General features: G+C 45.1%; 1 long non-coding RNA gene across 2 annotated transcripts in view; it reads left to right on the top strand.

Annotated features, from left to right (window-relative positions):
- The window catches only part of LOC143990333 (uncharacterized), a 147195-nt gene that overhangs the window by 7487 nt on the left and 113833 nt on the right, over positions 1-25875 (top strand). Inside the window, exons 2-3 of one of the 2 annotated variants that reach the window (XR_013277267.1) lie at positions 808-969; positions 1051-1211. This is a non-coding gene — a long non-coding RNA (uncharacterized LOC143990333). Of the gene's footprint in view, positions 1-807; positions 970-1050; positions 1212-25875 lie in introns of those variants that run through there. The other variant, XR_013277266.1, reaches the window with a different exon arrangement.

Genomic DNA, 25875 nt, shown 5'->3' with positions numbered 1-25875 from the left:
CATGTGCCCTGTCCCATGTAATGTGCCCTGTCATGTGCCCTGCCCCAAGTAATGTCCCCTGCCATGTGCTCTATCCCAAGTAATGTGCTCTGCCCCATGTAATGTCCCCTGTCCCATGTAATGCCCCCTGTCATGTCCCCTGTAATGTGCTCTGCCAATGTAATATCCCCTGTCCCATGTCATGTCCCCTATCATGTCCCCTGTCCCACGTAATGTCATCAGAATGGATCAGCTCTGCAGGAAAACAAAGCACAAGTTTCACATTAAATAGGTACATTTTAATATGTATTATTTTATTCTTTTATTTAATGCTATTTCTACAAATAATTTTGTTATCAACAGCTCGCTGATCATACTAATGTTCCGTGAGCTGTAGATGTGAACATTTCAGATCTCAAACCTTTTGCCAGGGGTTCATCCAAGGTAAAAAGGTTGAGAAACACTGAGTTACATTATTAATTCACACACAGCAGATGTTTTGGCTGTACTGATTGTCAGTCCTTTACACATGCACATATTTTTCTTACATTATACTCCTATACACCTTACTAATTAACATAAATTACCATTATACCTTTATTGCATTATCATATTGATTCATCAAATTATTTAGGTTAGCTCTATTTATGGGACAGAATGACATTGTGATAAATGTATACATTGACAACCTCTATTTACTGCCTGTCTCTATATGTATATTCAGAAAGACTCACATTACAATTGATACTCTGGTGGATCTGATATGAGTTAATTTAGTTATTTATTATTTATTCTTCCTAAATGGCTTTTTTTGGGTGTTCATTGCAGGCGTGTACCCCTCTGTCCCTCCAAGCTCGTGCACAGTATGGCTCCTTGTAAGCCCTTCGGGGTGGGCTCTTCTCCCCTGTGGAGGTGGGGGATGCCTATAAAGCCCTCTGGATTTTTCAAAACGGCTCCCATTATTTCTGGCTACAAGAACACTCTAGAGCGGTAAATATACCATATCGCTTATTCAATGTGACTAATAATGACATGTCTCTTCGAACTTTGAATATATGTCATATCTTCTAGATCCATTTGACCCCCTGAAGAGACCGTATAGGTTGAAACGCGTTGGGGCTCATATACTATACAACATTATGTAATGTAACAATGTGCTTAAATGTATTTGTTAATTGGAGAGTGGAATTTATATTGTATTTTGTACCAGATTTTATATTGTATGTACTGTATTCAATTATACTAGATATTGGAATTTTTTTAAATAAATTACTCTTTATATATCAATTAAGAATAACTAATCTGACCTTGTCATATTGCTGTTTTAAAGCCCCACTGGGAAAAACTCTTCCATAACATTTTCGTTTTCGGGGTGTGCAGCTTTTTTCATCTCTCTGATGTGTCTTTCCCATATTGTATTCCATATTTGGGTGGTTAAACACCCCTTTCCCACTATGACACATTAGAGATAGGACATGAGCTGTATGTTCTTCTGCCATTTTCCCAACTCTTGCGATTTTTTGATTTTCGATATTAACAATTTTTCAAGGTTGCCTAATGGGCGAGCCTCAAGTTGATTTGAGGCACCCATTTCCCTTTGGGGGATCAGATTGAGATCCAATCTTTTTTTCCCCCTCCATGCATTAGGAGAAATCTAATTCAGACTCCTGTATTGCATGATGTCCAAATATCCTACACTGTATTTGTTGTAAATACATTTTAATTGGAGTTTTTATGCAGGAAGGTGGGATAATGAAACCAGTACACAACTCCTGTGCAAAATAAAAACGAATAAATACAAACAATCTTTTTCTTGGGACATTTATGTCCTAATTAGTTTAATCATTGGATGTCCAATTGTGACAATTTATGTTATCATGCTACTGGTTTGGGGCCGTTTTAAATCTGGGTGGGTTTTGGCCAAGCCCACCCAACCCCGGGGATGGAGCCTGGCCCACCATGGCTTTCTGGCAGGGTGGGGGTGTGTGGAGTGGTCCACATGCCCCATTTGGGTTCTAGTTGGCGGCTGAGTGGTTGCTCTCGACTGCCGAAGTGAGCTTCACCTTGCCGACGGCATCCCTTGTTCATCTCCGGACTGTTGGTGACGTGGTGCGCATGCGCGAGTATCGGCATGCTCAGGACATCATGACATCACGTGCTTTGCGGAGGAGATGGCGACAGCGGTCGGGGCTTACCAGCCTTCCCGGATGCCGGGGGAGCCACATAATGGTGGCTCTCCTAGCGGCCCTCACGACATACCTCTTGGTGGATCTATAACAGGGGGGAGATGACCACCTGCGTAGGACCACCCCAGTTGACATACCGATAGACATATAAGAGACTGGTAGGTTTCAGAATCATTTTATGATTCTATGCAGGCCAGGATGGACAGCACTGCATCTACTCTATCTCAGAACAGAGTCCCTACCTATCTTGCATATTTGCAGTCAGGTTTATATTAACAAATAAGCTTGATAAGCCCAAACTTCTTACAAGTCTATACGGACTACATCACTATACAAGGTAAACTATATTATTATATGGACTGCATTATTATAAAAGGTATATCACATCACTACATTCATTTTCACATTTTGTTTCTTTATTTACATTTATCACTTATTATTTAGCATTTATTATTTTTATTCATATTTTCTAACATTATACTCCTTTACACCTTACTAATTAACATAAATTACCATTATACCTTTATTACATTATCATATTGATTCATCATATTATTATGGTTAGGTCTATTTATGGGACAGAATGACATTGTGATAAATGTATACATTGACAACCTCTATTTACTGCCTGTCTCTCTATGTATATTCAGAAAGACTCACATTACAATTAGTCTACCAACATTCAGGTTTATGGAGAAATTTTTTCAAGTGGGTACATTTTGTTATTATGTGTTGTGTGCTGCTCTCCAATCCTCGGTTATCGCTGTCTGCCAAGTCAGGAATACAACAGAGTCCCCGTGGATGCAACCTAGTAGTTTGAATATAGCCTCTTGGTATATCAGGGGGCTTGGGAACTCGGTTAAAAAAATGGCTGTTTTTTCCACTATGGAGAAAAGTCGGGTGGACCTGGTTTGTTTACAAGAGACACATTTAACAAAAGACACTATGGTGGGTCTTGATTAAGGATGAGCCGGTTCGCACCAGAACCTGCGAACAGACCTAAACTTTGTGTGAACTTTGGAACCCTATTAAAGTCTATGGGACTCGAATGTTCACAATCTAAAGTGCTAATTTTAAAGGCTAATATGCAAGTTACTGTCCTAAAAAGTGTTTGGGGACCTGGGTCCTGCCCCAGGGGACATGGATCAATGCAAAAAAAAGTTTTAAAAACTGAAGTTTTTTCAGGAGCAGTGATTTTAATAATGATTAAAGTGAAACAATAAAAGTGTAATATTCCTTTAAATTTCGTACCTGGGGGGTGTCTATAGTATGCCTGTGAAGGGGCGCATGTTTCCCATGCTTAGAACTGTCCCTGCACAAAGTGTCATTTCGCAAGGAAAAAAAGTCTTTTAAAATCACTTTCAATTGTCGGCTCCCGTAATACAGAGAACACTCAATGAGTGTTCTCTCTATTATGGAGCGGACAATTCATTCATTGATAAAAAAAAAAGTGTGGGGTTGCCCTAAATTCAATTACCAGGCCCTTCAGGTCTGGTATGGATATTAACGGGAACCCTGCGTCAAATTTAAAAAAAAATTGACATGGGGGTCCCCCTAAATATCCATACCAGACCCTTCAGGTCTGGTATGGATATTAAGGGGAACCCTGCGTCAAATTAAAAAAAAATGAACGAGGGGGTCCCCCTAAATATCCATACCAGATCTGAAGGGCCTGGTAATTGAATTTAGGCAAACCCCACACTTTTTTTTTTTATCAACGGACGAGAGAGCGCCCCCCCCCCCCCTGAACCGTACCAGGCCACATGCCCTCAACGTTGGGAGGATGCTTTGGGGGGTCTGTGACCCATCAAAGCACCATGTCCCCATGTTGATGGGGACAAATGCCTCATCCCCACAACCCTGGCCGGTGGTTGTGGGGGTCTGCGGGCGGGGGGCTTATCAGAATCTGGAAGCCCCCTTTAACAAGGGGACCCCCAGATCCCGCCCCCCTGTTTGAAATGGTAAGGGGGTACAAAAGTACCCCTACCATTTCACAAAGAAAGTGTAAAAAATGGTTAAATAAGAGAAACACACTTTTGAAAATATCCTTTATTAAAAAAAAAAAAAAGATTCCAGCGGTGCTAATCCACTCTTGCTATCCAGCGATGGATGATCATCTCTTCGGGGTCCTGCGTTACATCACATGGGGGCGGGGTCACCCATACGTCACTGGGGAACCCCATGGCTTCCCTCACCAGCGTCAGAGGGGGCGGGGTCAGGTGACGGGTGGCCCCGCCCTCCTAATATAAGAAACGTCAGCACTGGGATCCCCGCAGTGTCTCCGCAGTGGAGACAGAAGACGGATGCATACATGGACAGCGCTGGACTGAAAATCCCCCGTCGCTGGATCAGATCAACCATCGCTGGACCCCGGAGAGATGATCATCCGTCGCTGGATAGCAAGAATGGATTAGCACCGCTGGAATCTTTTATTTTATTTATTTTTATTTTTTAATAAAGGAATTTTTCAAAAGTGTGTTTGTCTTATTTAACCGTTTTTTACACTTTCTTTGTGAAATGGTAGGGGTACTTTTGTACCCCCTTACCATTTCAAACAGGGGGGGCGGGATCTGGGGTCCCCTTGTTAAAGGGGGCTTCCAGATTCTGATAAGTCCCCCGCCGCAGACCCCCACAACCACCGGCCAGGGTTGTGGGGATGAGGCCCTTGTCCCCATCAACATGGGGACATGGTGCTTTGAGGGGTCACAGACACCCAAAGCATCCTCACAATGTTGAGGGCATGTGGCCTGGTACGGTCCAGGAGGGGGGGCACTCTCTCACCCCCCCTCTTTTCCTGCGGCCTGCCAGGTTGTGTGCTCGGATAAAGGGTCTGGTATGGATATTTAGAGCGACCCCCACATATTTTTTTTTCTTTTTATTTGACGCGGGGTTCCCCTTAATATCCATACCAGACCTGAAGGGCCTGGTAATTTAATTTAGGGGAACCTCACGCTTTTTTTTTTATCAATGAATGAATTGTCTGCTCCGTAATACAGAGAACACTCATTGAGTGTTCTCTATATTACGGGAGCCGGTAATTGAAAGTGATTTTAAAAGACTTTTTTTCCTTGTGAAATGACACTTTATGCAGCGACAGTTCTAAGCATGGGAAACATGCGCCCCTTCACAGGCATACTATAGACACCCCCCAGGTATGACATTTAAAGGAATATTACACTTTTATTATTTCACTTTAATCATTATTAAAATCACTGCTCCTGAAAAAACGGCCGTTTTTAAAACTTTTTTTTGCATTGATCCATGTCCCCTGGGGCAGGACCCAGGCCCCAAACACTTTTTAGGAAAGTAACTTGCATATTAGCTTTAAAATTAGCACTTTAGATTTCTCCCATAGACTTGTACAGGGTGTTCCGGCTTTTCGAATTTGCCGCGAACAGCCCAAATTGTTCACTGTTCGCTGAACAGGCGAACAGGCAATGTTCAAGTTGAACATGAGTTCGACTCGAACTCAAAGCTCATCCCTAGTCTTGATAGTAAGAAATTTCAGTTCCACTACCATTCGATTTATTCCTCCTATTCAAGGGGAGTGAGCATAATGGTTAGAACCGAGATGCGCTTTTCCCCTCAGAGAGTCATGATAGATAAAGAAGGGCATTATGTGTTTTTATACTGCCAAATAGAAAATAAATACTATGTTCTGGCAAATCTCTATATTCCACCACCTTTTAAGATGGAGATCTTATATAGATTGGCAGAATTTTTGGAAGATAAAGAAGGCATACCTGTTATAGTGTTGTGGGATTTTAATGAAGTCCTTAATAAGAGAAAAGATAGGTTTCCACCCGGGACTAAACCAGATCAGAGACCTGAGGGCCGTTTGGCCCATTTTATGGAAGAAGTGGGTATGTGTGACATTTGGAGAACTCGGAATCCAACCACGCAGCATTATTCATGTTTTTCTAGTTCATATTAAACACTATCTAGAATTGATATGGCATGTGGAAATGGGGAGCTGTTACAGCTAGTAAGAAATATAGTTTATGCCCAAAGAAGGAGTGTCGGATCATTCACCACTAATATTAACGATCCGAGCTGAGGGTAAAAATTTTCAAAGAGAGTGGATAATTAGTCCATTTTGGTTGGAGTTAATGGGGGAACCAACTGAGGCAAATGTAAAACTAAAAGAATTTGTAACTTTAAACGAGGGGTCAGCACCAATTGGGGTAGTATGGGACACTTTAAAAGCATTCCTCAGAGGGTTAATAATACAGCAGGTTGCAGGGATTAAGAGGAGCTCCAGGAAATGGATGGAGAGTATTAGAGGTGAAGTTGTTGAGGCTGAAAAACAATATGTGGAAGATCTAACCCCAGAAAAACAAGAGAGGGGGCTTAAAAGTCAACAGAGATATAGAAATGCTGTCACGAGAAAGGTTGAGAATTAGCGCCTCTTTCAGAGATAAGCGGCTTTTGCTGATGGGGAGAGTACAGGCCGTAGGTTGGTTTTAACCAACCTAGCCATTTGCTAGGTTGGTAAAAACCAACAACTCCCCATCAGGGATTGCAGCGATCAGGATGCCGGGGGGGGGGGGGGGGATTTCCACTCGGACCCCTGAAATTTTTAATTAATTTAGTCAATATTATGTAAAGTTAATAAAGTTATATAAATCTAGGTTGAGAGAGGAGGGGGGGATGGACCTATTCTTTGGGGTGATAGAGGTACCAACACTTTCAGAACAAGAGAAAGAGGAATTAGAGATCCCCATAACCTTGGAGGAATCACAAAGTGCTGTGGTTGGGATGGCCAATCAGAAGTCCCTGGGACCACACGGGACCAACTGAGATTTATAGGCGGTATGGGGAGTTGTTGCTCCCAGAATTATTGAAGGTGTTGGGGGATGTGGCAACAGGAGGGAGGGTGCCCATTTCGATGTCAGAGGCCACAATAATAGTATTGCCAAAAGAGGGGAAAGACCACATGGACACTTCATCTTATAGGCCAATATCATTGCTGTGCTCCGATGCCAAAATACTTGCAAGTGTATTGGTAGCTAGGGTTAATAAACACATACAAAAACTTATACACCCAGACCAATCTGGGCTTATCCCGAATAGATTCATTAATGCTAATATTAGGAGAGTGTATTTGAATTTGCAGATTCCAACATAAAATACGGGTTCATGAGCTATAGTATCTCTGGACGCCGCTAAAGCTTTTGATAGCTTGGAGTGGGGCTATCTATGGTGGGTCCTGGAGATATTTGGGTTCGGACCTACCTTTGTGGGCTGGGCAAAAACACTTTATAGGGCCCCAAAAGCTAGGAGTAAAGATCAAAAATGCATACTCCAATACAATTCAGCTCGAGAGGGGAACACGACAGGGCTGTCCCTTGTCACCCGTTGTTCGCTTTGGCAATGGAACAGTTATTGTTATTACAGCAGCAGGGGGGATACAGGGATTCAAAAGAGAAGTGGGGGAGGACAGGATTGCATTATATGCAGATGATATCCTGTTCTTCCTTGGCGATATAGACTCATCTTTAGTGAAAGCCATGAACATTGTGGAGGATTTTGTGCGGTTGTCAGGTAATAAATTGGGAGAAGTCTGTTCTGATGCCGGTGGATCCAATAAATTCTTTGCCACCCTCAGTTGCGCAAGATAGTAGATAGGATAGGTGGTAGATAGGATGAAGCACTTTCAATATGGCCAACAAGAGAACCAAATAAATACATAGATGACAATCTCGTCCCTCTCCTGCTTAGAAGTGTGACATCTGGAGCCGCTTATCCTTGTCAGCAACTGGAAGAATTAATTTAATTAAAGTGGTCTGGATGCCCCAGTTTTTGTATTACTTACATAATTCTCCAGTATGAATTAGAATGGTATGGTTCAAAAAGATCAAACCATTGTTTAGAGAACTAATTTGGAAGAAAGGACAATCACGTATAGGTCTACAGACACTGTAGTTACCAACAAAAGAAGGGGACGCGGCAGTTCCACACCCCCGCAGTTATTGCCTAGCTGCCCTGTTGCAAATACTTGAGGTGTGATACGGCAGAGGTCAGGAACAAAAGGGAGAAAATGATGTTGCAGGGAGCTAAACATGGTAAATTGGTGGAAGCCCTAGAAGCTGACTCCCTCCACTCTGGGAGCCCCACATTAAGATTAATTACAAAGGTTTGTTAGGCGGTTAAAAAAGTAATGGGATATGTAGGACCAACAGAATATACCCCATTATGGGATAATAAGTATCTTGCAGTAGAGATGGCCTTGCGGTTCGCCCGGCGGTCGGCTCGCGTCAAATTTTGCTTGTTCGCGATTCGCCAAACCGGTGGACTTCTGCCGCTGTTTGCCGCGGCCCTATTTGTTTACATTGTGAAGAACTTTGACCCATGACACATCCAGCATGGGGTACAGGACAGCCAATTGAGACATTTCAGCACATGGACAATTGGACATACCCCCTACCTTATAAATTGACCTGATCTGGCGGTCATTTTACATTCTGTCTTTTGTCAGTGTAGGAAAAGGAGGCTGTGTGGAGCAGGGACAGTCAGTTTAATCCCTAGCTATTACTATTAGGTGCACAAAAGTCCTTTTAAGGACTGGTATAGGTGTACAGTATATAGGGTTGTAATACACTTAGAATATACTTTCTTTCAAAAATACAAAGTATATTCTGGTGCGCTGCTGCTGACTGCTGTGATGCTGAGTGCACTGCAGACCGATTCTACAGCTGTCTTTTGTCAGTGTAGGGACAGGATGCTGTGTGGAGCAGGGACAGTCAGTTTAATCACTAGCTATTACTATTAGGTCCACAAAATTCCTCTTAAGGACTGGTATAGGTGTACAGTATATAGGGTTGTAATACACTTAGAATATACTTTCTTTCAAGTATATTATGGTGCACTGCTGTGCTGCTGAGTGCTTGCTGACCGATTCTGCAGCTGTCTTTTATCAGTGTAGGGACTGAGGGACAGTTTGGTGTTTGGAGCAGGGACAGTCTGCAAATCACTAGCTACTAGGTCCACAAAGGTCCTTTTAAGGACTGGTATAGGTGTACAGTGTAAGGGGTTGTACACGTATAATATACTTTCTTTCAAATATAGAAAGCATATTATACTTGACTGCTGTGCTGCTGAGCTGATTGCTGCCCGATTCTGCAGCTGTCTTTTATCAGTGTAGGGACTGAGGGACAGTTTGGTGTTTGAAGCAGGGACAGTCTGCAAATCACTAGCTACTAAGTCCACAAAGGTCCTTTTATAGGTGTACAGTATATAGGGTTATACACGTATAATATACTTTCTTTCAAATATATAAAGTGCACTGCAGTGATGCTGACCGATTCTGCAGCTGTTGTTTCTCAGTGTAGGGAGGGACAGTTTGGTTTTTGGAACAGGGACAGTCTGCAATTCACTGGCTACTAGCTAGCTACTATTAGGTCCACAAAGGTCCTTTTAAGGACTGGTATAGGTGTACAATTTGGTGTGCAGTATATAGGGTTGTAATACACGTATAAAATACTTGCACATATAGAAAGCATAGTGTAGTGCATTTCCACTGTGCAGCATTGTGACTGCTGAGCGGCTCTGCAGCAATACTACAAAGAGTGACAAACACAATTTAAAAAAAATTATTATAACTGGTGTGATAGACCAGTGGCCCACAAAAACGACAGGTTGAAGCGGGGTATTATATATCTTCTTCCACATACATACTGCACTTCTCTAGAGACTTTTGTCACAGGGTCATTTAAAAAACTACAGGCAGAGGAAGAGGCAGGCTCTTCCGCAGGGGTGGTAGGGGTAGGGCAGGAGCAACAGGCTTGAGCCAAAGTGGCAAATTGCAGAAGGTGCGTGCGATTACGTCAAAGGACGCACCAGACTTGGTTGAGTGGCTCACTCAGCCTTACTCTTCTGCACCCTCCTCATCCTCTCGATCTGCACCCTCTTCTTCATTCTCTGCTGTGTGCACCCACAAAGACACTACCACCAACACCACCACCACCACCATATACCCTCCGCTTGAGTCACAGGAATTATTTTTCGATCTATCACAAGACATTGCCGATGCACAGCCACTCTTGGCATTGGATCAGGAAGAGGAGGTAGCAACAACCATCACTCAGCAGTCTGACGACAGTACCCAGATCAGCCCAAGGAGGAGGTTGGTCCCCGATGTTGCTGCCTACTCCGAGATCTCTAATTATAGCGGTGGAGAAGGTGACGTTGATGATAAAGTGTCTAGTGATGTCACGTGGGTGCCCACAAGAGAGGAAGAGGAGGGGAGTTCAGAGGGAGATATGGACCAGCAGATAGGGAGGAGAAGCAGGCAGAACTTAGACTGCACAGGAGGGACAAAGCAGACTGCTAATGTATCAGGAGCAAGGTATCAACCATGTATGGTCATATCTGGCGCTCCCAGGACGCCGGCACATGGCTCCGCAGTGTGGGGCTTTTTTAACGTGTCCGCTGCTGACAACAGTGTTGCCAACTGCAGCTTTTGCAGTCAACGCATAAGTCGCAGTAAGCCCAACACTCACCCAGGGATGACCGCCTTAAGAAGGCACATGACCTGCCATCACCGAGCCCAGTGGAAACAAAGGAACCCACAAAGCCACACTCCAGGCTCTCACCATCCAGCCTCATCTTCTACTTCTCCTCTCTCCTCACAATTGTCCTCCACTCCACCTTCTATCATGCCATCCTCACGTTTTTATGGAAAAAGGCAGGCTTCCGTGGGCCAAATGTTCGAGCGTAAAAAAATGATGATGCTGGATAACCCTCTTGCCCAACGTTGAAGGCTGGCTTATCAGAACTGATAGCCCACCAACTACTGCCATATAAACTGGTGGACTCTGAGGCCTTTTCGAAAATTTGTGGCCATTGGAACACCACAATGGAAGGTCCCAGGAAGGAAGTATTTCTCACAGAAGGGCATCCCAGTCTCTGGCACACAGTGTCGGTGCCAATATACATCTGACCACAGACACGTGGTCTAGCAAACACGGGCAGGGAAGGTATATAACTTTTACTGCCCACTGGGTGAACCTTCTGACGGCCGGCAAGCAAGTAACCGTGGCACCCGTGTAGATTTGGTTTTACCGCCATGGATTGCATGCAGGCCTGGCCCTTCTTCTCCTCCTCCTACTCCATCCTTCTCCCTCTCCTCCTTGGCTGACTCCTCCTTTTCCGCTGCTAGCATCTCTTCCGCTGCGCCACCCAAGATCCCCAGAACCTATTCGACATGCCAGGTGAGACATTACCATGTTCTGCTGCGTCTGTTGTGCCTGGAAGCCAATATCCACACTGGCCCTGCACTCCTTTCAGCTTTGCGTTCAAAGGCAGATCAGTGGCTAACACCGCTCAATTTGACAGTTGGTAAAGTGGTGTGTGACAACGGTGCCAATCTGCTTAGCGCATTGAAACAGGGCAAAATTACACACGTGCCATGCATGGCACACGTCTTAAACTTGGTTGTGCAGCGATTCATTGTCAAATACCCTGGGGTCCAAGACATCTTGCGGCAGGCAAGGAAAATCTCAGGCTATTTCAGAAGATCTTACACGGCCATGGCTCGCCTTGCTGACATTCAGCGGCGACACAATCTGCCGGTCAGATGTCTTAGAAGTTAATGCAAACATGTGCTTAGAAGCCATCTTAAAATCAGTCTCAGTTCTAATAGTCACACCATAAACACAATCTGCCGGTCAGACATCTTATTTGCGATTGCCCGACGCGATGGAACTCAACCTTCTATATGCTTGATAGGCTGCTCCAGCAGAAACGTGCAGTTAACGACTACCTGTACAAACTCTGCAGCAGAACAGGCTCTGGGGAGCTTTTTTTTTCACCGCGGCAGTGGCTGCTCATGCACGACGCATGCAAACTTCTGCGGCCTTTTGATGAGATCACCAAACTGGTCAGTCGCAGCCATGACGCTATCAGTGACATCGTACCTTATGCCTTCTTTATGGAGCGTGCATTGCGTCGTGTCTTTGATCAAGCCATGGAGGAGCAGGAAGATGAGGAAGTCGCAATGCTGGATGAATTCCCAGGGGGGGCTACTCTATCTGAGACAAGTCAACAACAGGAGTCTGAAGAGGAGTCAGAGGAGGATGGTGCCAGGGCGGATGAGGAGGAGCAAGAAGAGCATGCTTTAAACCTTTCTGGGATCCCTGTTGTTGTGCGTGGATGGGGAGAGGAGAACGAAGAGGATGACATTATCCTGGATGATGAGCAGGAGCCAGGCCACCACACCGCTTCCAGTTTAGTGCAAATTGGGGTCTTCATGCTCCAGTGTTTTAACAGGGACCCCCGTATAAAAAGCATAAAGGTCAAGGACCAGTACTAGGTGGCAATGTATTTAGACCCCCGGTACAAACACAAAATGGCTGAAATGTTACCACCATCACAGAGGGCTGTCAGAATAGAGCACTTACAGACCTTGCTTCGAGAAATTCTGCATTCTGCTTTTGCGTGCGCTGGCAGAGGAGGAATTCCCACTCCCAGATAAAGAATTGCGGGTACCAATCCAACAGCGCCTGCAAGAAGAGGGCGGTTTGAAGATGTGTTGGTGACTTCTGATATGAGGTCATTCTTTCAGCCGACCCATCGACAGGTCTCATCCGGATCCAGCATCAGGGAACACCTAGACCGACAGGTGTCTGACTACATCGGGTTAACGGCCGATGTGGACGCTCTGAGAAGTGATGAAAACCTGGACTACTGGGTGGGCAGGCTTGACCTCTGGCCAGAGCTTCTAGCATTTCCTGTACAATCTGTTTTATCATATATGGCAAAGCTTATTAGACAAAGACAAAAAGAAGTTAATGCAAACATGTGCTTAGAAGCCATCTTAAAATCAGTCTCAGTTCTAATAGTCACACCATAAACATTTAAAACTTTTCTAACACATGCCAATGGACCTTATTGTCAGGGCTGGCTTAGCCCTTCCTCTCCTAGGCTGGCCGCTCAGCTGTCGGCTAATTGCCAGCTCTCTTCTCTTTCCACAGTTACCAGCTGTTTCCGATAATGCTCGTCTGACCTGTCTATTTAAAGCTGTCCAGCTCACTTCTCCTTTGCCTTCGCGTTGGTCACATCACAAGGAACCATCTCCTGCTGTTTGTTTCAAGACTGGCTTGCTGACATCCCTCCTGGCTTCTTATCCTGCTTGCAGTTGCTCTCCTTGGATCCCTGACTTCAGGCCTGGCTGATTACCCGATCTGGTTAATGAACTTTGGACTGGCTGACTACCCGATCTGGCTACTGGACTCTGGCTATGCTTGACTTTACCTTTTTATTTTTATTAATAAACAAGTGTGATTTAATTGTACTTCTGTCTCAATCTGATTCATGGTTTCTGACACTTATTTTGTACAGTAAATGTTTATGGGGAACTGTGTCAAATGCTTTTGCAAAATCCAGATAAACCACATCTACGGCCTTCTTTTTTCCTAGATGGCAACTCCTCTCCTCATAGAATAGATTGGTTTGGCAAGAACAATTCTTCATGAATCCACGCTGATTACTGCTAATGATACCGTTCTCATTACTAAAATCTTGTATATATTCCCTTGTCACCCCCTCCAAGAGATTGCATACTATTGATGTTAAGCTAACTGATCTGTAATTCCCAGGGATATATTTTGGGTCCTTTTTAAATATTGGTGCTACATTGGCTTTTCTCCAATAACCTGGTACCATTCCAGTCAGTAGACTGTCAGTAAAAATTAGGAACAGTGGTCTGGCAATTACTTGACTGAGTTCCCTAAGTACCCTCGGATGCAAGCCATCTGGTGATTTATTAATGTTAAGTTTCCCAAGTATAATTTTACTGAAGCCCACCCGATTCCCTCATGAAGAAGAATAAAGTCAATACCTTCGCCATCTCCCAATCCTTTGTAACCAGATGTCCTTCCTCATTCTTTATGGGGCCAATATGGTCTGTCCTCCCTTTTTTACTGTTTACATACTTAAAGAATTTCTTAGGATTTTTTTTGTTCTCCTCCGCTATGTGTCTTTCGTGTCTTTTGTGTTCTATCTTAGCCTCACTAATTGCACCCTTACATTTCTTGTTGCATTCTTTATAAAATCTGAATGCTGATGATACAATCCTCCTCGTACAACAGTATCTCTAGTTCACCTATCTTGTCTGGCAGGCTCCTGGCATTGGTGAACATGCCACATAGTTTAGACTAGTAGCATACTATCCTCTTATTGGGTGTTCCGAGATTGCAACTAGGACTACTATACTTACCTTGGGTTTATGTGCTTTAGTCAACTCTACCACTAATGCCCCCAATGCTACCCTCTGGAATATGTTCTGCGCTGACTATCTCTACCTCTGGGCCCTCCCCCCATCGCCTAGTTTAAAAAAACCTTTAACCCCTGTTCTCCACCCTGTGGCCCCCTTATATTACTCTTTTGACCCATGCTCTCCACCCTGCTGATCCCATGCACTGCAATTCTGACCCCTGTATACTACCCTGTTGATCTCTTATCTTCTGCCCCCCTGACATTTTTTACTGCACCCCCACCTCAGACAGGCTAGATCTGGCCCTGCTTGGACCTTCCAAGACATATAGGAAGCCAGGGGCTGACTGGCTTAATCTCAGACTGAAATTGTAAGTGTGGGTTGAATGCCCTCACTATCCATGTGGCTGATATCCATACGTTAAAACGTAGGACATTCAACTTGGACAGTGAGGATATACTCGTGCCAACCCAGTAAATATATAAATGCGATTATTACCACTGTTGACTCCAAAATATTATAATATAAAATGTTGCAATCCTATGCAGTTAAATATATACATTTATTGCAATCCTATGCAGTTGAAAATTGCAATCCTGTGCAATAATACCAGTGATAATCATATGCGATTAATAATTCCAATCATATGCAATAATTCCAATCATATGCAATAATTCCAACTTATGTGTCTATACAAAACTCTATGTAAAGTGCATCCACATCGATTAACTACTATAAATAACACATATATTGTGCTTAAAGTGCTCTTGCGCAAGACCATTCATGCATTAATGTGCTTTAAAAGGAACGCAACATAAAAGTCCACTCCTAATTAATTCTTTCTTCTGATTCTCATTAATGATGATAAAAACAACAAGTGCTTATGTGCACTCTTGTGCTCCCCCTTTGGTGTATATGCTCTAGACATGTGCATTCGTTTTCGTCCGAATGCATTTTTGTCCGAATTTCAGCTATTTTCGTTTTCGTTTTAACAAACGATAACGAAAGCACAAAATCCGAAAAACGAAAGATCCGACATAAATAAATGCTTTATTTTCGTTTTCATTGTTACAACAGTTCGATATAGAATAGGAGATTCGACATGACTCTGAGGCCGCGTACACACGGGCGGACTGTTCGCCCAACCTTGTCCGCTGAACAGTGTTTGGGCGGACAGTCCGCTCGTGTGTGGGCTTTCAGCGGACAGTTTCAGCGGACAGTTGGACGGACAAAGTCTTTCGGAAATTCCGAAAAACTGTCCGCTGAAACTGTGTTTGAGCGAACAGTCCGCCCGTGTGTGGGCTTGTCCGCTGTACTTTCGAAATGAGCGGACTGTTCCCGCTCGGAAAGTCCGCCCATTTCGAGCGCGTGTACAAGTAGGCGGGGCCCGCGAAGGAGATGTCGCGGGCTCCGCCGCCTGGAATGGGCTTAAAGGGGAACCCCAACGCCGAAAAAAATCGGCGTGGGGGTTCCCCCAAAGTCCACACCAGACCCTTGTCCGAGCACGCTACCCGGCCGGCCAGGAAAGGGGGGGCGAGCGAGCGCGCCCCCCCTCCTGAGCCGTACCAGGCCGCGTGCCCTCAACATGGGGGGTGCCTTGGGGAAGGGGGGGCCGCGCGGCCCCCCCACCCCAAAGCACCTTGTCCCCATGTTGATGAGGACAAGGGCCTCTTCCCGACAACCCTGGCCGTTGGTTGTCGGGGTCTGCGGGCGGGGGGCTTATCGGAATCCGGGAGCCCCCTTTAAGAAGGGGGCCCCCGGATACCGGCCCCCCACCCTATGTGAATGAGTATGGGGTACAATGTACCCCTACCCATTCACCTGTGAAATAAAGTACAAAAAAAAACACAACACAGGGAAAAAATATTTTATTGCACAGCTCCGGGGGTCTTCCGTCTTCGGGGGTCTTCTCGCCGGACTCCTCCGCTATCTGTGTGTAGCTCTTTTACTAGCGGAGGAGTCCGGCTTTCTTCCTCCCCGCCGCCGGCCTCTTCTCCCGACTTCGGGGGTCTTGTCCCCCTCTTCGGTTCTTCTGCCGGGCCACCGCGCCTTCTTGTAGCTCTTTTACAGGCGGTGGCCCGGTCTTCTGTCGCCGCTGTCGTCGCCGTCGCCGCCGCCGCCGCCTTCCGTTCTTGTTCTTCTTCTTCTTCTTCTTCCCCAGGAGATGTTGACTCGACGAGCTCTCCGGCCGGAATGCCAGAGCCGCGCTGTGCAGTCACTTATATAGTGACAATGGGGCGGTGTCACATGGTATATGTCACATGGGTTGGTCACATGGGTTGATGTCACATGGGGACTATGACATCGTAAGGGGGCGGGGTCACCATGTGACCAACCCATGTGACATATACCATGTGACACCGCCCCATTGTCACTATATAAGTGGCAGCGGAGCGTGTCCCTGGCATTCCGGCCGGAGAGCTCGTCGAGTCAACATCTCCTGGAGAAGAAGACGAAGAAGAAGAAGAAGAAGAACAAGAACGGAAGGCGGCGGCGGCGGCGACGACAGCGGCGACAGAAGACCGGGCCACCGCCTGTAAAAGAGCTACAAGAAGGCGCGGTGGCCCGGCAGAAGAACCGAAGAGGGGGACAAGACCCCCGAAGTCGGGAGAAGAGGCCGGCGGCGGGGAGGAAGAAAGCCGGACTCCTCCGCTAGTAAAAGAGCTACACACAGATAGCGGAGGAGTCCGGCGAGAAGACCCCCGAAGACGGAAGACCCCCGGAGCTGTGCAATAAAATATTTTTTCCCTGTGTTGTGTTTTTTTTTGTACTTTATTTCACAGGTGAATGGGTAGGGGTACATTGTACCCCATACTCATTCACATAGGGTGGGGGGCCGGTATCCGGGGGCCCCCTTCTTAAAGGGGGCTCCCGGATTCCGATAAGCCCCCCGCCCGCAGACCCCGACAACCAACGGCCAGGGTTGTCGGGAAGAGGCCCTTGTCTTTATCAACATGGGGACAAGGTGCTTTGGGGTGGGGGGGCCGCGCGGCCCCCCCTTCCCCAAGGCACCCCCCCATGTTGAGGGCACGCGGCCTGGTACGGCTCAGGAGGGGGGGCGCGCTCGCTCGCCCCCCTTTCCTGGCCGGCCGGGTAGCGTGCTCGGACAAGGGTCTGGTGTGGACTTTGGGGGAACCCCCACGCCGATTTTTTTCGGCGTTGGGGTTCCCCTTTAAGCCCATTCCAGGCGGCGGAGCCCGCGACGTCTCCTTCGCGGGCCCCGCCTACCTGTACACGTGCTCGAAATGGGCGGATTTGCCTCCTCCTTACGTGGGCGAGTCCGTTCATTTCAAAAGTTGAGCGAACTGTTTGCCCAACCTTGTTCGTCAAACAGTCCGCTCGTGTGTGGGCAAGTCCGCTCATGCAAATTTTGAGCGGACTGTTTGCCGAAACTGTTTGACGAACAAGGTTGGGCAAACAGTCCGCGCGTGTGTACGCGGCCTGACAACAATCTGTGTCTATAGAACCTGTGGTCGAATGTGCCTAACCTTACCTTTATTAGTCCAAGATTATATAGAGAAAATATTCGACAGAGAGAAAAGATTCTGCAAGTTACTGTCCTAAAAAGTGTTTGGGGACCCGGGTCCTGCCCCAGGGGACATGTATCAATGCAAAAAAAAAGTTTTAAAACGGACGTTTTTTCGGGAGCAGTGATTTTAATAATGATTAAAGTGAAACAATAAAAGTGTAATATTCCTTTAAATTTCGTAGGGGGGGGTTGTCTATAGTATGCCTGTGAAGGGGCTCATGTTTCCCGTGCTTAGAACTGTCCCTGCACAAAGTGTCATTTATGCAGGAAAAAAAGTCCTTTAAAATCACTTGCAGCTATTATGAATTGTCGGCTCCCGTAATACAGAGAACACTCATTGAAAGTCATTGATAAAAAAATAAAGAAATAAAAAACGAAAAAAAAAGAGTGGGGGTCCCCCAAATTCAATTACCAGGCCCTTCAGGTCTGGTATGGATATTAAGGGGAACCCTGCCTCAAATTTAAGAAAAAATTTGACGTGGGGTTCCCCCTAAATATCCATAACCAGACCCTTCAGGTCTGGTATGGATATTAAGGGGAACCCCGCGTCAAATTTAAAAAAAAATTGACGTGGGGTTCCCCCTAAAAATCCATACCAGACCCTTTATCCGAGCACGCAACCTGGCAGGCCGCAGGAAAAGAGGGGGGACGAGAGAGCGGCCCCCCCTCCCTCCTGAACCGTACCAGGCCACATGCCCTCAACATTGGGAGGATGCTTTGGGGATCTGAATGCTCACAATAAACCCAGAGGTGGTTTAAAAGTGTATTTTCACCAAGCTTAGGTGCTAAGGTGAGCATATTAGACATGTGCAGAGTAAAATATTTCGTTTCGGAATTTCGTTTTCGTCTGAAAACTTAATTTATTTAGTTACTCCCGAAATTCGTTTTTATTTATTTCGTTTTTCGTTCAAAAATTGCATTCGTCCGAAAATCCACATGAATTACGGTCGAATCTGTCTTTGAAGGCTTATGGTGTCTGTCGAATGTATAAAGAAGATTCGACAGAGCTAGTATATAGCATACTTTAGAACCCTATTAAAGTCTATGGGACTCCAACGTTCAAAATCTAAAGTGCTAATTTAAAAGGCTAATTTGCAAGTTACTGTCCTAAAAAGTGTTTGGGGACCCGGGTCCTGCCCCAGGGGACATGTATCAATGCAAAAAAAAAGTTTTAAAACGGCCGTTTTTTCGGGAGCAGTGATTTTAATAATGATTAAAGTGAAACAATAAAAGTGTAATATTCCTTTAAATTTCGTAGGGGGGGGGGGGGTTGTCTATAGTATGCCTGTGAAGGGGCGCATGTTTCCCGTGCTTAGAACTGTCCCTGCACAAAGTGTCATTTATGCAGGAAAAAAAGTCCTTTAAAATTACTCGCAGCTATTATGAATTGTCGGCTCCCGTAATACAGAGAACACTCATTGAAAGTCATTGATAAAAAAATAAATTAAAAAATTAAAAAAAAGCGTGGGGGTCCCCCAAATTCAATTACCAGGCCCTTCAGGTCTGGTATGGATATTAAGGGGAACCCTGCCTCAAATTTAAGAAAAAATTTGACGTGGGGTTCCCCCTAAATATCCATAACCAGACCCTTCAGGTCTGGTATGGATATTAAGGGGAACCCCGCGTCAAATTTAAAAAAAAATTGACGTGGGGTTCCCCCTAAAAATCCATACCAGACCCTTTATCCGAGCACGCAACCTGGCAGGCCGCAGGAAAAGAGGGGGGACGAGAGAGCGGCCCCCCCTCCCTCATGAACCGTACCAGGCCACATGCCCTCAACATTGGGAGGATGCTTTGGGGGTCTGTGACCCCTCAAAGCATCTTGTCCCCATGTTGATGAGGACAAGGGCCTCATCCCCACAACCCTGGCCGGTGGTTGTGGAGGTCTGCGGGCGGGGGGCTTATCAGAATCTGGAAGCCCCCTTTAACAAGGGGACCCACAGATCCCGGCCCCCCCCTGTTTGAAATGGTAAGGGGGTACAAAAGTACCCCTACCATTTCACAAAGAAAGTGTAAAAAATTGTTAAATAAAACAAACACACTTTTGAAAAATTCCTTTATTAAAAATAAAAAAATAAAAAAAAGATTCCAGCGGCGGTAATCCACTCTTGCTATCCAGCGACGGACGGTCATCTTTCCAGCGATGGCTCATCTCATCCAGCGCAGCGAATCCATCCTTCTTCTGTCTCCGTGTAGGAGACACTGCAGGCATTCCGGCGGCTGGCGTTTCTTATATACGGAGGGCGGGGCCACCCGTCACCTGACCCCGCCCCCTCTGACGCAAGGGGAAACCCGGGGTTCCCTGTGACATATGGGTGACCCCGCACCCCTCTGATGTAACACAGGCAGGTTTACGTTACATCAGAGGGGGGCGGGGTCACCCATACGTCACGGGGAACCCCGGGTTTCCCCTTGCGTGAGAGGGGTCGGGGTCAGGTGACGGGTGGCCCCGCCCTCCGTATATAAGAAACGTCAGCCGCCGGAATCCTTGCAGTGTCTCCTCCACGGAGACAGAAGAAGGATGGATCGCTGCGCTGGATGAGATGAGACATCGCTGGAGAGATGACCGTCCGTCGCTGGATAGCAAGAGTGGATTACCGCCGCTGGAATCTTTTTTTTATTTTTTTATTTTTAATAAAGGAATTTTTCAAAAGTGTGTTTGTTTTATTTAACCATTTTTTACACTTTCTTTGTGAAATGGTAGGGGTACTTTTGTACCCCCTTACCATTTCAAACAGGGGGGGGCCGGGATCTGGGGGTCCCCTTGTTAAAGGGGGCTTCCAGATTCTGATAAGCCCCCCACCCGCAGACCTCCACAACCACCGGACAGGGTTGTGGGGATGAGGCCCTTGTCCTCATCAACATGGGGACAAGGTGCTTTGAGGGGTCGCAGACCCCCAAAGCATCCTCCCAATGTTGAGGGCATGTGGCCTGGTACGGTTCAGGAGGGAGGGGGGGCCGCTCTCTCGTCCCCCCCTCTTTTCCTGCGGCCTGCCAGGTTGCGTGCTCGGATAAAGGGTCTGGTATGGATTTTTAGGGGGAACCCCACGTCAATTTTTTTTAAAATTTGACGCGGGGTTCCCCTTAATATCCATACCAGACCTGAAGGGTCTGGTTATGGATATTTAGGGGGGACCCCACGTCAAATTTTTTCTTAAATTTGAGGCAGGGTTCCCCTTAATATCCATACCAGACCTGAAGGGCCTGGTAATTGAATTTGGGGGACCCCCACGCTTTTTTTTAATTTTTTAATTTATTTTTTTATCAATGACTTTCAATGAGTGTTCTCTGTATTACGGGAGCCGACAATTCATAATAGCTGCGAGTAATTTTAAAGGACTTTTTTTCCTGCATAAATGACACTTTGTGCAGGGACAGTTCTAAGCACGGGAAACATGCGCCCCTTCACAGGCATACTATAGACAACCCCCCCCCCCCCCTACGAAATTTAAAGGAATATTACACTTTTATTGTTTCACTTTAATCATTATTAAAATCACTGCTCCCGAAAAAACGGCCGTTTTAAAACTTTTTTTTTGCATTGATACATGTCCCCTGGGGCAGGACCCGGGTCCCCAAACACTTTTTAGGACAGTAACTTGCAAATTAGCCTTTTAAATTAGCACTTTAGATTTTGAACGTTGGAGTCCCATAGACTTTAATAGGGTTCTAAAGTATGCTATATACTAGCTCTGTCGAATCTTCTTTATACATTCGACAGACACCATAAGCCTTCAAAGACAGATTCGACCGTAATTCATGTGGATTTTCGGACGAATGCAATTTTTGAACGAAAAACGAAATAAATAAAAACGAATTTCGGGAGTAACTAAATAAATTAAGTTTTCAGACGAAAACGAAATTCCGAAACGAAATATTTTACTCTGCACATGTCTAATATGCTCACCTTAGCACCTAAGCTTGGTGAAAATACACTTTTAAACCACCTCTGGGTTTATTGTGAGCATTCAGATCCTTGGCTGGTTGCTTGCATATGTATCTATATAGAAAACAGTTGATCAATGTGGATGCACTTTATATAGAGTTTTGTATAGGCACATAAGTTGTCACTGGAATTATTGCATATGATTGGAATTATCGCATATGATTGCAATTTTTAATTGCATAGGATTATACCTGGTATTATTGTTGGATTGCAATACATGTATAATATTTAACTGCAAAGGATTGCAACGTTTTATATTATAATATTTTACAGTCAACAGTGGTAATATTGAATGTGACAGGTTCATAATCACATTTGGATAGCGCAGCATTTCATTTGTTTATTTACTGGGTTGGCATGAGCATATGGGACGTGATCAATGCTAGCAGCTGTCTTTTATAATCATTTGGACCTCTATACATGGTAGCTTGCAAAAAATTGTTTGTTGTTTAGTGAGGATATACTAGTTAGAAATAAACTGCATCTAGAATTACATTGTATAACATTAGGTAATGGTGTTAGCAACACTCTACACAGCATGTCAAAAAGACTAGGAAATATTTTCAAGCATAAGATTACCATACCTTAGTTATATTACCAGATGCCAGGTTCATACATTAACTAGAATTATGAGCTCAAACCTTTCCATAAAATGCCTTGTTAAAGTTGAACAACCTTGTTAACCAGCTGGGTAAGCATTGACTGGCAGTGACAGGGTTTAATGCTCTAGGTAGGCGGTCTAGGCTCCTTCAATAGAAAGTGGGATTGTTGTGCCCTTGTTTTATTGGGTTGTAATAATGGTAGTAGCACAGCCTTATCCAAACTACATCGGTGTCAGGCATTCCTCTAAAACAGCCATTCTCATCCAGGGTTCCATAAAAAACAAGGGTTCCTCATAAGGTTACTAGGGGATCCTTAAGCTGTGGCTTAGCTGGTTCCCATCTGCTGGTGCTTGCATAATTCCAAGTCCAATGCCACTTGGCAGAGCTAGCAGCATGACACCACCGATCATTTTTTAGTAGTATATAAGGGTGGCATTCTGACCACCACTATAAGGGTCGTCCTTCCACCTGACCCCAATTATTTCATTTTAGTAGGGGCTCCTCTAGGATGTGAAGATTATTGTAAGTTCCTCTGGGCTAAAACGGTTGAGAATTTTCAACTGCATTTGGTAGCATTTGTACATTAGCAATTAGGGATGAGCGCAGGCATGTTCGGATCCTAGTCCAAAACCACTTGAGCAAACCCACCAGGAAGCTGTCACCTGTACTGAGCCTCTGGGTGGGACCAGTTGGTTGGTACCCAAATTAGAAGAATGGCTCACAGAGTCAAGGAAAGTTCCACAATTATTGTTTTGTTGAGTTCCAGGGAAACAGATGGCAAGTAATAATCAGCAATCACCAGAACTAGTAATGTGTCTGCAGGGACTGTGGCAAAACATTTAACATTGTCCAAATAGTATGGTATCAGAAAACACAGTGACACTGGCAACACAGGTGTGGAAGTAGTAGTGTTCTCAGCAATGTTAGCAGTATACTGGCAGAATTTCAACATAAAGGTAGTTATCTTGGCATAGATTACATTACAGAGCAGCTTCTGCATTGGAGGTGAGGGTAGCTAATAGGCACAGTAGCAGTACAAGCAGTAGTTAGGGGACTGCTGCAAGTCCTATGACACAGCACAGCACAGAAGATAGCAGAGTTGACATTGGTGTCCCTAATATGTCCCTGCTCAAACAGGAACCTTTCCTTAGGGCTAATTAACTGTTCCTGACAAGCGTGGTTCTTTCCTACTCTAGCCACACACAAAATATGTGCCAAATTGTCAGAAACCGTGAAGCCCTGACAAAAATACATTGGAGCTTTGCTATTTATTAGCATTGCCTCCGTTAAAGATGCCCACTGAGGTCACCCAGTGTTGCAGTGCCCAATCAGAGCACTGCTCCTCTGGTCAAATATACGGAGTCTGCAGAGGAACAATCGCTTCTCCCTCTGTACAACCGCCAGCATCACAGCACCTCTCATCAGAAGGGAGGGTAAACTGCTGTCAAGTATGATTTAATTGTACTTCTGTCTCAGCCTGGTTCATGGTTTCTGACAGAGATCTAGCTAAATGGGATACAGTATACCTAATATACTGCAGTTAACTGAATGAACTGCCTGCCTGTAGTATATACAGAACAGGAATGGTCTGCAGCGAGCCCTAGCTAAACTGGATAGAGTTGTCAGGGCTGGCTTAGCCCTTCCTTCTCTGTGCTGGCTGCTCAGCTGTCGGCTAATTGCCAGCTCTCATCTCTCTCCACAGTTACCCAGCTGTTCCTGATCCTGCTCATTTGATCCGCCTACTTAAAGCTGTCCAGCTTACTTCATCTCTGCCTTGGTCACATCACAAGAAACCATCTCCTGTGATTCTATTTAACCACTTAACAACCGGCCCATAGCCGAATGACGGCTACAGAGCGGTTGTTTAACTCTGGGAGGCCGTCATATGACGTCCTCCCAGAATTCCGCTCTCGCGCGCCCCCTGGGGCGCGCACTCGAGAGCATCCGTGACCGCCGGGTCGCATCACGGATCACGGTAAACGGCCGCTCATCGCAGCCGTTTACTACGTGATCGCTCCGTCAAATGACGGAGTGATCACTTGTAAACAAGCCGGCGTCATGTTATGATGCCGGTTCCTCCCTCCCCCTCTCTGTACCAATCGGTACAGCGGAGGGGGAAGAGATCGGTGTCAGCAGTGCTGTGGGCTGCATCTGCAGTGCCCACATCGCTGCTCACCGAAATGTAACCCCTCAATTCCCTGCCAATACTCTGCAATACTCTGCAATGCCCCCTGCAACACTCTGCAATGCCCTGCAACACTCTGCAATGCTCTGCAACACCCGCCAATACCCTGCAACACTCTGCAATGCTCTGCAACACTCTACAATGCTCTGCAACACTCTGCAATACCCTGCAACACTCTGCAATACCATTATGCAAAAATTGGGCTAACTTTACTGTGCTTTTTTTTTTTTAAGCACAAAACTGTTTTTTTTCCAAAAAAAAAGCATTCGAAAAATTGTTGCGCAAATACCGTGCGAGATAAAAAGTTGCAATGACTACCATTGTATTCTCCAGGGTGTTTGCTAAAAAAAGATATATAATGTTTTGGGGTTTTCTGTAATTTTCTAGCAAATAAATGATGATTTTTACATGTAGGAGAGAAATGTCAGAATTGTCCTGGGTGCTCCAGAACACCTGATGGCGCTCCCTGCATGTTAGGCCTCTGTATGTGGCCACACTGTGTAAAAGTCTCACACATGTGGTATTGCCATACTCAGGAGTAATAGCAGAATGTGTTTTGGGGTGTAATTTGTGGCATGCATATGCTGTGTGTGAGAAATAAACTGATAATATGACAATTTTGTGAAAAAAAAAGGAAAAAAAATCTTGATTTTGCAAAGAATTGTGGGAAAAAATTACAACTTCAAAAAACTCATCATGCCTCTTACTAAATACCTTGGAATGTCTTCTTTCCAAAAAGGGGTCATTTGGGGGGTATTTGTACCTTTCTGGCATGTTAGGGTCTCAAGAATTGAAATAGGCCATCAGTACTTCAGGTGTGATAAATTTTCAGATATTGGCACCATAGCTTGTGGACTCTATAACTTTCACAAAGACCAAATAATATCCACCAATTTGTACTTATTTTTACCAAAGATATGTAGTAGTATAAATTTTGGCCAAAATTTATGAAGAAAAAATTACTAATCTGCTAAATTTTATAACAGAAACAAAGAAAAATACATTTTTTTACAGAATTTTCGGTATTTTTTCTTTTATAGCACAAAAAATAAAAACCTGAGCGGTGATTAAATACCACCAAAAGAACGCTCCATTTGTGTGAAAAAAAGGACAAAAATTTCATATAGGTCCAGTGTTGCATGACTGAGTAATTGTCATTCAAAATGTGAGAGCACCGAAAGCTGAAAATTGGTCTGGTTATTAAGGGTGTCCAGTTATTAAGGGTTATTAAGGG

The sequence above is a fragment of the Lithobates pipiens genome, unplaced genomic scaffold (genome assembly GCF_037356315.1).
Source record: "Lithobates pipiens isolate NorthernLeopardFrog02 unplaced genomic scaffold, aLitPip1_a1.2 Scaffold_18, whole genome shotgun sequence".
In the NCBI taxonomy this organism is placed as follows: domain Eukaryota; kingdom Metazoa; phylum Chordata; class Amphibia; order Anura; family Ranidae; genus Lithobates; species Lithobates pipiens.
The sequence above is the reverse complement of the archived record's forward strand: the minus strand, read 5'-3'. Positions and strand labels throughout refer to the sequence as shown.